General features: G+C 41.4%; 1 long non-coding RNA gene across 1 annotated transcript; it reads right to left on the reverse strand.

Moving 5' to 3' along the window:
* Positions 1-322: 322 nt before the first annotated feature.
* On the reverse strand, positions 323-3,366 carry LOC118472058 (uncharacterized). The gene is made up of 2 exons (XR_004849582.1): positions 2,773-3,366; positions 323-1,707 (listed from the first exon to the last, which is right to left on the reverse strand). It is a non-coding gene; the product is annotated as an uncharacterized lncRNA (long non-coding RNA).
* Between the last annotated feature and the right edge of the window lie 3,590 nt (positions 3,367-6,956).

The raw sequence follows: 6,956 nt of genomic DNA on the forward strand, positions 1-6,956 counted from the left end.
TCAAGCTCATCTTTAGCCTCTCATTTTCTTCTTTGAGCTTTTGATCTGTATCATCTTTTGTTCCTGCAAATTCTAGCTCAAAGGAAGGTTTGCTTGTCGACGGACAACAAGCATTTGTGGCAGCCCTCCCAAGTTACCGGGCCCATATGCACCAATCCTTGCCATTAACGACCTCAGATGGTTATGCACGTGAACCAGGTAACTTAACAAGGCAATCACGAGTTCAATAACTTGAACTCATCATCCCAAGGATCTCCCACCATACATGCATATTACAGTAATCACATTCGATACACACACTTCGGAGATAAGAGCAGAAGACTTTACAAAACATTCTTTTCATTTCTAAAACTGAAGGTTATTACATAGGAAGAGTTACATTTATTATAAGTCCTGATATACTCAAAGTGCATAACCTATTACAATAGCAGGAAGGTAGGAACCCTCCAAAGCTTATACACAAGCCTAACTAATCCTCCTTCAGAACAGGAAACACCCTCCAGCCACAGGAACACCTAGAGTACTCCTCATCACCTACAACAACATGGGTTCGAAAACCCTGAGTACGGAGTGTACTTTCGCAAGTCTTACCCGACTAAGGAAAAAGACTCTCAAGGATATGATGGATTTAGAAATCAAGGAGAGGCTTTTAGCAAGAATCAACTTAGATACTTTTGCAGAAAAAGCTTACTAAAGTGAGTCCTTACTTTCAATATTTTAATGCCAGATTAAATATTAATAGACTCTGTTTGCACCTAGTCTAATTTCACCATCTCATCAATACAACATCATTTTTTACTCATAATGTTTATATCCTGACTTAGGTTGCAGGGCAGCGATCAAGTCTCCACTCTCCGGGGATATAACGGCGATCCGAATCGATTTACTTAGCTGAGGATCTCTAACCACACGACATATGTTTCTCGTAACTCTTGCATATGTCTACCATTCCCACGGATCCTCCACTGCATGAACAGGTCCGCGCCACCCGAGAGCACACCACCCCTTTTAGGCGATCCTTTGCCAGGAGGGTACGTGCCACTCGCGCCATCTCTCCACTCCCAGTGCGCGATTGTCTTTTCATGTATGGAATAGCCGGGTTCAAGCTTACCCTGTCCCATTTCCAGGGCATGTGGCTAGTTAAGATAGTCCTTGATCAACAGGCCTACATACGCATCCAATCCTTAACTAACCTGGGTAGAACATCACCTGTTCCTAGCCCAAGTCCCGATTTAAGTACTTCCATCCTTAGGAAAAGAGCATTATAGGGAACTTTGCAGTAAGATCCCACCATGCTCCCAATGAAAATATTCTTGCAGGTAGAAGTCATCCTTCCTCAGGATAAACCTGAGCTAGGCATAAGTGCAAAGGACAAACTCTATCTGCTTATAAGCAGGGCTAAGCATTTTTTGTAAATTATATTTTGATACTTCGCCAGAAGTATCTATAAAAGGAATGGATTTCAAGGTAGCCAATGCATCAAAGGGTTTCCAAGCAACTCCTATAAACCTAATGCACATTCACTAGACTTAAAGTGTGTAAAAATAATTTAAAAACACAAGGAAGGGGTTGCATGCACCGGGGCTTGCCTTTGTTGCAGAGAGGAGGTTCTAGATCCTTCTACCCAACCTTTAGTTAGATAGCTCCATCCACTTGATGAGCAGGCACTGAAGTAGACTCCTTCAAACACCACTTCTTTTAGGTGTTCTACAAGTCAATTACAAATACATGTATGCTTATGTTATGATATGAAATGCAAACTCTCACAAGGAGAGTTGGGGAACATAAACACTCCTGAATAAGCACATGACAAGTATACCATACTTCTACACAACCTAGCACTTGATGAAAGTGACCAATTTGAATTGACTTCGGTAAACCAGGGAACCAATCCAACTTATATCTCATCCAAAGCTTAAAATTTCTTAAGCAAGTCCCTCACTTCACTAAATTACTAGGTGTCCTCATTTCGTCGGTGAAATCCTTTTTAGAGCACACTTAAATTACTTAAAATTTGTAAACTGCACTAAAGATCCCAAAAACACATTTACCAGAGAGCTTACCAATTTAGACATCCCATAAAATTTGTCCCACGATTTTACCATATTTCTACAATTTGTGACATAATTAACAAGCTCTCAGAAAAATGAATAAAGGAAAATCATTAAAGCCGGGCTGAAACTGACCCACTCGGCCCATTTCTAGGCATAGTCGGCCCACAGACGGGAGCACGTGCCCGCGCGTGTATTCTTGCACAAGGAACCCCGATGCGCAAAACAATTAAGTCGAGGCCCGACCACAGTTTTACTGTCTCTCTGACGTATGCACATAGCCCCCCTCTTCTTTGCTTTTGCACAAACTCGGCCACGACACCGCCACGCAAATCTACGATGAGCCGGCGCCAAATCGACCACCGTGATGTAACTCCGACGACAGCAAGGACACAAACATAACCCTCAAACTATGGCGAATCAGGTAGGTACTTATTTGTCCCGTGGAGATCCTAAAACCGAGCTTTCGATGGCGGTGGCGGCGAGCTCAGCTCGGCAAGACCAATCCCGCGAACCCGTGCGATAAAGCTCCGCCTAAGGACTCAGAGGGCTTCAGTGATCACATAAACCTACGGTGCGTGCGTGAATTTGACCGAGAATGGCACGTGTGAACGGGTCAATGCGAAGGCTGTCCCCAGCGCCAATCTGCAGCGGCACAACCTTGTTCTGGCCAGCAAACAATGGCAACATTAAAAAGGAGAATCTAGTGAGCATCACTGACCTTATTTGAGCATGGAACAAATACCACACGGAAGAAATCCATCGAGGAATCCTAGTCATAGTGAGGTGGGGTTTTGGTGGACGTGGTCACCAAACAAGGGAGAGCACCATAGGGCACTGGAGCCGATCAACTAGGTGGCTGGGGAGGGAACTCAGACTTGCAACACAAACTGCAGAGATACTAGAGCAACCAGCTAAAACACACAGACAGGGAGAAGAACTTCACTGCAGCCTTTCTTTCAAGCAGGCAGATAAAAGGGCAGGGGGCAGGGATCTTGGAGCTTAGCCAAGACTTGGAGATTAAGGATTCTCAGGGCGCCAGCACAACTTAGGCTCATGTAAGTGGCTTGTTGTCACAAGCACCCTGCTGGCTCAGCACACAGCACACAAATATCATCTTGTCCCTTGCTGCAATTAATAAACAAAATAAACAGGTACTCCATACGCACCGCTCCCAAAACAGCCAAGACTGGATAATTCAGTGGGGAGAAGCCTCTAGCACTCAAGTTATGCACCTCATCCCTATCTGCATACTACACAATAGAATTCAGCAGTACATTGAACTTGATCCAATGAAAGGAGCAGGGACTAAACATGTAAGGGTCCACCACAGATAATTCTGAACCTCTCCCCCTAGCTTGGATATTTTGAGCAAGAGCTGAAGTCTCTAGACCTTGGCTGTGCACCACATCAAAACCAACAAACTCAACATACTAGGGTAGCCAGCAGTGCCTGGCTCACACACGTGGCCTTCATGCTCAGCTTTGTACAAGTTCACAGCCACACTCTGAACCTAGACTATTTTACTCAGACAAGGGCAAACAGATAAGTTTGCATTTGTTAATAGGCACACAACAGTCCAAACCTGATATTTCTGATACGAGAGACCTCCAAATCTTTAGTCATTCACTCCACCCTTATCTCAACTCGAGCACACAAGTGAAGCACAGTAGGGAGAGAAAGATTTCTTCACTTTCCAACCCAATCACTGAAATCGACTGAAACATCACTGCTGCTCCACTCCACCCCTCTCTGTTTAGTGAATATTATCTCACAATTTCACATGGCAAGAAATCTCGCATACTTAACCAAAGACATTCTCCAACTATAACTCTATCATTTTTGTACAACACCCCCAGGCTGAAACCACACAGAACAAAAGCTATCTGGCACCAAGGTAGGGCCAAGGTACTGAAAAGCTCAGTTTCAGTTTAACTGAAACAGCTCCACACCAATTCTGACAGGGAGTTTTGTAGTATGTCTTTGTCCCATTTCTTCACAGTAACTAACCCAACCCTTCACATGAAACTTTTTCACCTTATAATAGTCTCCAACTTCGCTACAAACGCTTAACCCAAACCTGCATGGATTAATTACCATAGAGCTCCCACTGGAGTAAGCTCTCTAAAAATTCAGTTTCAGTTTAACTGAAACCACCTGTCTGTCAGAGCTAATTTGGACACCATGTAATCCAAAATTTGTGTAGCACGAAGTCCATCACCCTTTAGGAAATTTGTTCCTTTTACTTTGGTCTACCACTTTGCTATAAAAAGCATGACCCACAACTCTCTAAAATAGTCTCAAGAAGCCACCAAAGTTGAGCTAAAAGAACTGAAATCAGACTTGGTTAATCTGAACCTTGTTCAGTGAATCACTGCCTGACAGCACAACTTGGAGCCACTTTTACTCCACTTTTTGTGTAGCAGCAAGTCTAACCCTCTTTATAAAACCTATTCTCTGTACTATGGACTTCAACTTTGCCACATAATTCATAGTCCAAAACCACAAGAGTTGGTCGCAATAGGGCTCTAAACTTTGCATCACGCACTGATTTCAGACTTTAAACTCTGAATAGACTAAGTCACTAGCCACCTGACAGTCCAACCTTTGAGCAGCTGTTACTTCACTTTTTATGTGGGATCATGTCCATCATCCCTCAATAAAGTTGTTCACAACTAGGTGGTCTTGAATTCCTCTGTATACTCTACAGCCTAAAACCTCATGGATTAGGCACAAATGGGCTCCAAAAACAGCAACTTTCACTGAAATTCAGTTTTCAGTAACTGAATACAATTCAGTTTCAGCCACAAATAGTCCAACTTTGAACAAGTTTTTCTCCATTTTCTGTGTGGAATCAAGTCAAATACACTTTAGTAGATTTGTTCACTATCATATAGGCTTCAACTTCTCTATAAACACCCCAGCACCAAACATTACAGAACAGCCACAAACTAGCTCCAAAACTGCTATCCACACTGAAATTCAGTTACTGTTTCCAATCTGAAAATTCAGAAACACAGCAGCACCACTTTAAACCACTCTTTTTCCTGGGTTCCAAATGTTTATAGGGGCAAGTTGCTTAATAACGTTTATACTACTATAGTTCCTCTACAAGTTTGATATAGTAACCATTAACCAAAACCTCTTGGATTCCAAACTACAATAACCCAAAGTTTGCTCCAATTGCTGAAATTCAGAATCTGAATTTCACTAAGTCTGAAATCTATAATTTCTGACAGCTCTACTTTGGACTAGTTTTTCTCCAAGTTCCAAATAGCTTTAGGGCTAGGTTACTTAACAAAACTTATACTCCTCATGTAGCTCTATGACTTTGTTATAATTATCATCTTCAAAATGGTTCTAGATCAGAAGTTACAAGGGTCCAAAGTTGTCTAGTTTATATTATTTTCAGCAATTCCAAAATGAACCCGAAACTGAATTTTTGTACTTAACTCCATATTCTTCCACACAACTTAGGAATCTCCAAATAAGAAACATATCCACTTTTTCAAGATCTACAACTTTGGTATATGAACTTTTAACCAATCCTTTCTAGATTTTAAATTCCACCTTTGGGCAAGTTTAGGGCTTATAGATACTCAACCACCCTAAGTACTTCACCACTTCTAATCCACATATAAAAAGCAAACTTATCCATCCTCCTAAAGCAAAGTTGCTCCTTAATCTCAAATCCAACTTTGGCTTATAGAACTCAGGTCCAAAGTATCCTTGATTTATGAGTTGTTTGCTTACACATAATTGCAAACAAACTTTCAACCCTCACATTATAAGTTGACCCTTCAGCTCAAGTGTTCCTTCCACTTGATCTCCCTTTGAAAACAAAGTTGCTCTAGGTCCTAAGTCTTACCTTTAATACTTTAAATTCCAAGCCAACTTATTACTTGCTCAAGAGATGACTTTTCTTCCCATGTCTTAAGCTGAGTTCTTAATCTGAGCCCTGTACTCTAATACACAACACCACATTCATTGAATTTTTTTTTGACCTAGTGAATGCATTCTAGGTATATCAAACAAGATAATGCAAATGCTTATGATGACATGTCAGAGTTTTAGTTAACGTAACACCAGGGGTGTTACAACCTTCCCCTCTAAAAAGAAATCTCGTCCCGAGATTTAAAACTCTAGGCTAGGTAATGGAAAAGGAAATGCGTCACTGGCTTATTTCCCATTACTCCTATAAGGCAAGGGTGTGTCCCTATTGGTTTATATCAGAAATAAACTACACAAACCTTGGGTTTACAGGGCACTAGAAACTCAGGAACAGGCTCTTCCAGATACTCCTTCGATTCCTATGTGGTTTCATCTTCCATGGGTTGGTTCCACTGTAGCTTATAAAACTTGATAACTTTTCTTCAAGTGACCGATCCTTTTGATCCAAAACCTTTATGGAATATTCCAAGTAGGTTAAATCTGGTCCAAGGTTAACATCTGAAATCTCAATAACATGTTGGAGGACTTGAAAACATTTCTTTAACCGAGGCACGTGGAACATGTTGTGCACTGTTGACAAATTCTTTGGCAACTGTACCTTAAAAACTACTGGTCCACCAAATGAACTGAGTTTCAAGGCTTCACGAATAGGAAAATGTAGTTTAAAAAAACAAAGATAGGTAGCATGAATAGGATGGATGAAACATGTACTAAGCTACTACATAGGGGGTTTAACTTAAAATTGTATGTCATGATGCATGCTCGTCCAATTCGTCCTCACAATTCTTGCCAACACATAATGGCTATCACGTTCTATGGCAGTGGCATACCTACTCACTCCGTTATTGATCACTAGTCGCACTTTCCTACAGTTTAGTTAGTGTACCTGCAAAAAAATTGCATTATAGTTGTGGGTTAGTGGTTAGCGTCCTAAACTAAGCCACCTTATAGTCC

Source organism: Zea mays, chromosome 5, assembly GCF_902167145.1.
Source record: "Zea mays cultivar B73 chromosome 5, Zm-B73-REFERENCE-NAM-5.0, whole genome shotgun sequence".
NCBI classification, from domain to species: domain Eukaryota; kingdom Viridiplantae; phylum Streptophyta; class Magnoliopsida; order Poales; family Poaceae; genus Zea; species Zea mays.